This window comes from Pholcus phalangioides, unplaced genomic scaffold (genome assembly GCF_987345545.1).
Source record: "Pholcus phalangioides strain wild (caught in Gottingen) unplaced genomic scaffold, Ppha-v1.0 ptg000009l_1, whole genome shotgun sequence".
In the NCBI taxonomy this organism is placed as follows: Eukaryota; Metazoa; Arthropoda; class Arachnida; order Araneae; family Pholcidae; genus Pholcus; species Pholcus phalangioides.
Window position 1 is genome coordinate 40,089,907 of NW_028301602.1, and position 9,294 is coordinate 40,099,200.

Genomic DNA, 9,294 nt, shown 5'->3' on the forward strand with positions numbered 1-9,294 from the left:
GAAGCCAACACTACAATTGCACGAAGTATAAAATTTGTCATTTTTATGTACGGCTCTCGAACAAAAAGAATGTGTCAAAAATTTCACAGCTTCTGTGTAATCTACTGAAAAATATTCATCCCGAAAAATTTCAATGAAAATTCCTTCAGATATAGGATATTTCAAATTCCCGATTTCATTTTTCCATGGGTTTTACTTTTTGAGACTTGAACATTTTTTAATTACAGCGGAACCTCCCATACCGGACACACGTCCGGTTGACGGACACTTTCTTGAATTAGTCGGCAGGACTCAATTATTTTACTGTGAGTTAGTGGTCACTATACTTTACCGGACAAAATTTGTGGTCCCTTGGGTGTTCGTTATCGAGAGGTTCTACAGTAGTATCAAGCATAATGGTTATAATGGATTTTAATCATCGCAGAATCTTTATTCCATGATTCAAGAATTTTCACTGGATTGTTATGTGGTAAATTGCTTTTGGTATGGTCGCTGAAGGTACAAATTGTCACAATTTGGCATTTTTTGATTGAAGGCCGTATAAAATTTTGGATTTTATATTTTCTCTCAACTGTGCATAATTTTACGGGAGAGAAAAAAAAATCGCAGTTCGATTTCAGTCTTTTTGCTGACATTTTTTCATATTTTATTTCAATTTCAGAATAAACAGTAGGATATTTTTTCAAACACTATTCGTGAGACACAGTGTGTGTGTATGTATATTAAGCATTCGAATTAGGAGTTCACTAATAATTTCCGAAAAAAACAATTATTCTCATGTCAAAACAGCGTATTTATTCCTGGTGAAGTATTCAAATTATAATTGTCCTTTAATTTTCCATTTATTTAAGGTTTTCTAGAAAAAAGTTATTTAATGACTTTATTGTGTTTGTTTTTATTTGCATTTGCTATGTTCATCAATTTTTATAAAACTATTTTATGAGGGGAAAATTTCATGCTCTGTTCCATAGGATTTTAAACTCTTAAGGTGGGTTACTACTACTAAACCCCACATGCACCTCGTTCACATTCATCTGCGGAATTTCTAACGAATTGGTACATGTTGGAATGTGCATGTACGTAATGTGAACATAACGCGTAACGTTTTTTACTGTGTAATGTTTGTTATTCGCAGTGCTGCCATCTGCCATCGATTTTTATAACTATTAGTGAAGTGCAATAATTGAATAATTGTACCGTTGTAGGCCTGTTGGCAAGATTCTTTAAAGGGGAGATCGGCTCGTATTGGCGACTCGAAGTTAAGTTGGGTGAATACCGTGAATTTTTCAGAAACTCTTTTTTAAGCTAATCAAAAATCATAATGTGCATTTTGCAGAGAATTTCATTTCCAATAAGAAAAACTAATCCATATTTATGTCATTGGTTCGTATGAGGAGAATTCTATAAATCTCTAGGAGTTTTATCACGTTTCACAGAATTTTAATTTCCTAAAGTGGTGAATTTTGAAGAAGAAAAAACGTCTTAAGAGCAATTTCTTCGATCTTCTATTATTTTCGAATGCTAGTGTTGTTTTTGCTTCTCTTCTCTTTCCAAAGGGTTTGTTAATTTTTAAATACAAAAAAAAATTTAGACAAAATTATTTAAATCCTTGAAATTTATCATAATGAAACTAAACAACAAATATATTTCTTGCAATAAGTTGTTTTTTTTAATATGATTTCGGAAGAAAGCTTATCGAGCATACATTAGTTTCGTTTTTAAAAACACTCATAAAAAATTTAATTACGGATATAGCCATATAACTTATAAAAATTAAAAGAACTATTAAATAATTCACTTGCATTGAAAGTATTCAGAATTGAGCTATTCGTTTTGCGTGTTTAGCACAAGGACTTCTAGTACATATTTCTTTGTTGAATACAAGAATAAAAGTGGAAATAACGTAAAATAAAAGTTTATTCAGGAAAGGCGCAAATCATATTGCACTCACAGTGGACGAGAAATTTAGGACACAATTTTACACCAAAATCCTCATCTCACAAGGAGGTAGAGAGTTTTTTTTTTTTTAATGGATAATAAAAAAGTTCAAAATTTCACTCAAGGATGCGATGAACCAACCATAAAGAACTCGACATAACACATGCGATACCTAACTAATGTTTATAACGATTTACGTTAACTAGAACCACCACATTTAAATATGAGCACCCTTTCACTCGCTTAGGTGTAGTCCGAGCTGAAAAGAGTGCTCGTATTGGTATGTGATTAGTTTTATGTAATACAAATCGTAATAAACAGTAATTATATACTCTTTGTGCCACATTTCATGTGATACGTCAACTTTTTTTTGGGGGGGGGGGATACAGAGCCATCTGTGAGTGAAATTTCAAACATTTTTATTATTTAACCCTTTCAGAACAGAGCATTCCTTTTACAGATATTTCAAAATATTTTGGCATTTTTTTAATTCAAGAAAATCTATGCCAAAAAAACATAAGTGTCTGAAAATCTTTATTTTTTTCTATTTTTTTTTGTGAATAAATAATTATTTTTGTTCAATATTTTTCAGTTTAGATGATGCAGGGTATATTCATCTTTACATACAATTTTTCCCAGAATTTTATTGCTGAGTTTTATGCAATGAACCACCTTTTCCCCCGAGGCACTTTCTCCTGGAAGCCATGCTAAACTCGTCCCACCCACCTGAAAGATCAAATTAAAGGGCTGACCTCTAATGAAAGCCTTAAAAGTTTAATGTTTCTAACTCAAAACGTGCATACTCCTTTAGGTCTGGAGTTGACTTCCTGAGGAAAAAGGAATGTGAGAAAAGCTACACACACGTTTGTGGTACCAGGGTCTGAAAGGGGTAGAAAAAACTCGACGCTATGTAGTATTTTCTTGCAAACCACAACATTTTATGTCAATTGATTTTTTAATTAATTTTTATAACGTGTCTAGGACTTTTCACCTTTTTTCCGCTGTATGTTTTGAAAAGCTGTTTTTTCCATACTACGGGACTTATCTCTTCATTTCACAATTATTATTTCCAGTGACCCTCTGCTGATATGAGCATGAATCTAATTTATACAATTCATGCGTTGTATCTGAAAATTAATTTCTTTCCTTAGATGATGTATAGGTAAGTTAATGAGACAGGTGTTGTTTTTAAGCCTGTGTATACGTAGTGCATCTCTAGAGTTATCTTGCCATCAGTAGATAACACTTTTATATTCCTTTGTTTTCAAACACGTGAAGCTTACCAACTGATCTAAGAGATCTGATTCGAAAGTTCTAGAAATTTTGTTCGTTCATTTATTGTTTTCTTCTCTTTTTCTATACATGTTCATGGGTATTTTAAGTGAATACGATCACGAACCGTAACGAAAGTTCATTAGTATATCTCATCGGCTCATCGGTGCTGTTCCGACGGAATAATTGGTGGTAGCATGCACCAAAACAATAACAATGAACAACATGGCTCACCAACATTCGTTTCTATGGTTATTTTTTTCCTCTGGAAAAGACCTCTAACCCTGAAGCTGTGTGGATGGTTTCAATCGAGATAACAAGGATTTGACAGTTTTGTGTTTTATGATCATTTATATGAGGGGGGGTGCACAACCTCCGGCACGCCAAGGGCCGCATTTGTCCGACCCAGGAAAAGTAATCTAAAAAAAGTACTTAATATTTTTTTATTAGGAAGGAAATATTATGTTGATAATATTTCCTTCGCAAAAATACGAGAAACCGACAAAAAAAAAATTCAAATGCAAGTGAAGCTGTCGATTTCAGATTCAAGAAGAAAAAAAAAACTGTCAGAGGCAAGTAAATTTGCCAATTATCGCTAAAATTGCTGAAAAATTGCCAATAGCCGGAATTAAAGGCCTAAGAAAGTTGCAATGAGTAGAAATTTAATTCACTAAAAATGTATGTGCTTGACAAATACGTGAGGTGAATATATTTTTTTGATTATAAAACTAAAATATTTATAGTGAGTCATAATTACCACGTCATGAAAATAATTTTGATTCTTGATTTTAGAAATTCAAATAAGGGGCCGTTCAAGTATTACGTAAGTAAATTTTTAGCCATTTTTGACCCCCTCCCCCCCTTGTCAGCAAAAGTCAGCAAAACACTGACCCCTCCTTCCCCTTGTCAGCAAAATTTCGTCATCAGCTCTGCCCCTCTGAATCCTAACTCATATTTTCATAAAGGGTGGCTGATGACGTAAGCATCATCCAACCCCTCCCCCTTCTTGTCATCAAAAGTCAGAAAATCGGAAACCCCTCTCCCCCCATCGATAGTATTAATACGGCCCCTAAGCCTCGTTGGAAAAAAGTAAAATGGGACATTTCATAAAAAAGTTGAAAGGACGAAATCACACACACACACACGAATGTCATATGGTCATCCGAACATATAAGTACAAGTTCCTGGCCCGTGAGCGGCATAAATCGTATATCTAGACCGCGAACTGAAAAGGTTGTGCACCCCTGTTTCATACCGTTGCCAAAGTTGACTACAAACACTTTTTATGGTATCCAAAAATTTCTCTCCTCAGAGAGTAGGCCTTCAACACGATGCTAACATAATATGAAATTTCAAGTATTTATTATTTTCACTTCGAAGTATGAAAGCCAGATGGCAGTATCGGGGCAAGAAAACGATACAAGCACAAATCTGACAATATAAATACGTTAGGGCCACCATATGCATACCCACACAACCCGTTCTGGCATGTAGTGATTCGTTAGAAATTCCGCACAGGAATGTGTACGAGGTGTATGTACGGTTAACTTAGTAGTAGTAGTCTCCAGAAATGCCTCATTATTACGAATTTATTTCGGAAAAGAAGATTTGGTTCACTTTATCCGATCAGATAAGATGGGCCTTTTAGAACAGTGTTCTTCAACCGATGGTCCGCAGATTCAGGCCGGTCAGTGGGATTTTTTTGCCAGTACACGAAACATTTCTACCAGTTCATATAACCACTACCACTTAACCATACATGTACCTCTTACACATTCCTCTACGGAATTTCCATAATAACCATTACACAATTTCAGATTTCATTAAACATTATACCGCCTCTACATTGGTTTTCATTTCTGGCCTAACCGTAAGTTAGGTTGGTGGAATTATTTCTCCCATTTGGTTGTGTTTTTCGTTATCCAAAACTGCAAATCCTCAAAAATTTCCCACATTGTAGTAATGAGCCTAATAAAATATTCGATCCATTCCATATGCTTTGAAATTAACAGAAATTGATTATAAAAACATATTAAAGATATTTTCTTCTGAAATTTCAATTTAAAAAAAATATTTTTTTTTGCATCACAAAAATAAGTTTCTGATGGTCCCCCCTGTACATCTCTGATCCCACCAATATGCATTAGGAGGTGGAGGCAGAGGGGAAGAACGTTTGCTGACAAGGAGTCGGGGTTTTTGCCAACACCAGCTAAATCAGAGTGTGCTCCGCTTTAGATGGTATTCGTCTTGCTGACTTTTGATGACAAGGGGATGGGGTCAAATTGACTAAAAATTTGCTGACGTAATACTTGAACGGCCCCCAAGTTGCTATATGGTGGCAATGTCTGAAAATGTGAGCTTTTGCCTGAGTTAGGTCTGGTTGTCCATGTACGGCCCCGTTCAGCGCAACACGAACTCTAACAAAAGAGGCTTCATTGGCTTTGTAGCCTAGTGGTGCTCACCCGGTGAGTGGATGTGGGTTCGATTCCCCGCAAGGTCAGTTGAATTTTCTTTCCTCGATTCATCTTCGCATCAACCAGCTGTCGAAACCTTGGTAATAATGAACTGTTGCGAATATCGCATTAAACAAAAATGTATTTCACGAAAGAACTAACAATCATTATGACTCGGGGATAATGTTTCACTGAGAAAATACGAAAAACTGGAATTGGGAAAATAAGGGGGCATCGCCAAAATCGTCACCAAAAACGTTACCGTAAGTCCGACAAAAATCAATAATTATTGTTGAAAATGCTGAAAATTACAAATGAGCGGAAAATGAAACAACGCTGGAACTCGCAGTGAATTGCAATGTAATTAAGGGGAAAAAACGTTGAACACGACAAATATGTGAGATGAATATTTATAGTCATAATATAATTTAAAAGAATTATGAATGTTGTCTCTAATTCACGATTTTAGTAAAGATCATAAATTTGAATAAGCTTCATTAAAAAAAGGGTCATTTTTATAAAAAATAAATAAAGTAGGGAAAGACAAAAAAGTGAAATGTCCCGTAAAATACTGGACACCCAGTCACACTATTCATACTGGAGTTGGTGGTCCGTTGAATTGATCATATGTTCGTCCTTGGGTTCAGAAAGATTGAGAAACGCTGTTGTAGCTGATAAGCTACAATCAATGAACAATAAATTATTATCTAAACCGATGCATTAAAAAAAAATTCAGTTATTTTCCTGTATGTTTATAGAAACGAATGGTAAATACAATTTTGAAATAGAATTTCATTCGCTGAAAGGCAAAAATTTATTTTGCTAAGGATTTTGGAAATCGTCTGTTACTTTTTGATACATGCGTACATTTTCAAATTAGCATTAACATTAATTTAATTTACACTTTTAATTCTGTTCTTTTATTATTTTTCTCTGAATCATAACATAATTGTACATCAATAACTGTTCGAATCACCATGGCGTCACGTGGACCATGTTGGTGATTACAAGAAATTATTCAGTTTGAACATGTCAATATGCAAAAACTAAAAGCAAACAAAACAAAAAATACACAAACACGCGAAACACGTATAATACACAAATGTAGTTTCATGAAGTATCACACACGCACGCACACAAAGTAAAGTGAATTGAGGCAAAGAAAAAAAATAGAAATAAATCAAGTTTCGTAATACATGTTGGTGGCAAGCAGAAGTATCAGATCGTGACGTAAGGGGCCGTTCAAGTATTACGTAAGCAAATTTTTAGCCATTTTTGACCCCCCCCCCCCCCCGTCAGCAAAGTTTCGTCATCAGCTCTGCCCCTCTGAATCCTAACTCATATTTTCATAAAGGGTGGTTGCTGACGTCATTATCCAAACCCCCTCTCCCCCCTTGTCATCAAAAGTCAGCAAATCGGAAACCCCCCATCGATGATGACGTAATACTTGAACGGCCCCTAACTAAATAGTTCCAGTCATCAAGGTTTTAAATGGAAATCAAAAATACACATATGTATTACATGTAAAGGGAGAAGGAAAAAAATCACATACACACAATTTTCCAAGTTCACATACATAGATGCTTACGTTTACATAGAAGAAGGTCTAGATTCAACACGTTGCTTAAACTTTCATAATCTTTTTTGAGTAAATGCCAAAAATCCAAGAGGCACTCAAAAAACGTATCTCTTCCAAGTTGTTCCTTAGCCGGAATAACTAAATTTAAGTAATTAAAATATTTGAATAATTTAATTTTTGAATAAAAATTTAAAAAATTTGTGTATTTTATTTTTTTTTATATCCATTTATTGCATCGGTAGGAAATCCCCACATTTATTTTCTCTTTGAATTCGTAGTATTAAAAATGAATAGTAAAAAAAAAAACTACTTACTGTGAATCAGATACAGAAAAATTGCCAAAACTGAACATTTTTGTATCTATATATATGACCACTCAACCATTACCGGGAGGAAATTTTTTTTTTTAAATCAATAATCCATCATTTCACGCATCTATTATCACTCTTTCACATCTGTGAAAATTAATATAATTTTCCTCAGGTTACCCGATCCAACCTCTACCTCAATGATTCCTAATAACGACGATGGCTGGTTTCGCTGGAAGCAGGGCATTATCAAATGAGAAAGACGTTAGAACAATCTTATTCATTAAACTAAGAGAATTCCAGACACTAAGATACGCTCAACCAAAAATAGCCACGGGATTTATTTATTTTAATATTAATCATAGATAATAAAACAACGACCTTTCCAATCATCAGCATCTGCCGTCCAAGTTTTCGTCATTATTAATATTATTACAGTGGGTTTTTTGATGCAAGTAATAGTAATAGAGAAAGAAAAACCAATGTTTTTTTTCTTCTCGATTTTTATTCGATGTCTACAAGATCATTCACCCCCTTAAGATGATTTGAATACCATTGAGATCAGATCGGAATCTGCTTGATGTGCTCATGGGTATCTGAGTGCATCAGAGTCATTTCCTGGTTCGAATTAACATTTCGGCGGACAAGTTCTGGACACATTTTAAAAATCAATAACGAATCAGCTAATTGACATAAATAAGTGCCGTTTGCAGTAAAATACTTATCAAGGCCTAGAGTTTTTTTTTGGGGGATAAATTAAAAACAAAATTCAAATTTCTTTCACATGTAGCGCTGTCAAACTAAAAACTCGATATAACACGTAAAATTCAACGTAAACAATTTATAATTAATGTTTATGAATATTGTTATAATTAATGTTATTGCGTAGCATAAAACAACCACATTTCAATATGAGCGCCCTTTTCAGCTCGGGCTTCATCTAAACGGATGAAAGGTAGGGGTGCTCAGGTTGAAATATGGTAGTTTAAAGCAGTGTTTGTTTCTTAACCTTTTTTGTCCGTGGCCCCCTTTGAACCATATCTTTTTTCTCGTCCCTCCCCTGTCTTACCCAGGGTATTGAACTCTCATCTAGAAGCAAGATCCTTTATACGTATTGAATTGATTTTTTCAGTGAATTTATACTGAACGAAAATTTTGTAAAGAAGATTGGCCTCTAGACCACTGGCCTAAAATTTATTGAGCTCCCCGTTAGTCTGAGTTCTGTTCAGGACCGTCTCAACATCATGGGCCCCTAGGCAAAGTGATGCTATGGTAGTCCCATACTTAGCCGGAAATAAAAACAGCCTACATATTTTCTACTTACTTTCAAAATTTATTGTACTATAAAAAATATCACTTATGGACATGAGATCCCCGGGCATGACCTCTCACAAGAGTGGGACTGACAGAGCTACAGCAAGGGGCCTGATATGGTTTTCATCATTTTTTGTTTTTTCACTTTATAAATTTAATATGGGGGGGGGGGGTTCTGTGAAAAATCTAGCCGGGGGATCGCGAAAACCCCCATCCTAGGGAACCTACTGTAAAATGTAGGCAGTGAAGCCCAGGTGGGTCCATGCCCTAAGACGGCCCTGGTTTTACGGGTGGTTTTGTTGGATTCTTCTTCTAAGTGTATAGTCACTAATATAAAAGCTTTATTTATTCACACCTTAATTTTTCTTCTCAGCTCTCTGCAGCCCTCCGAACCACATGTCATGGCCCCTTTCTTCATTTTCTTCCGTGG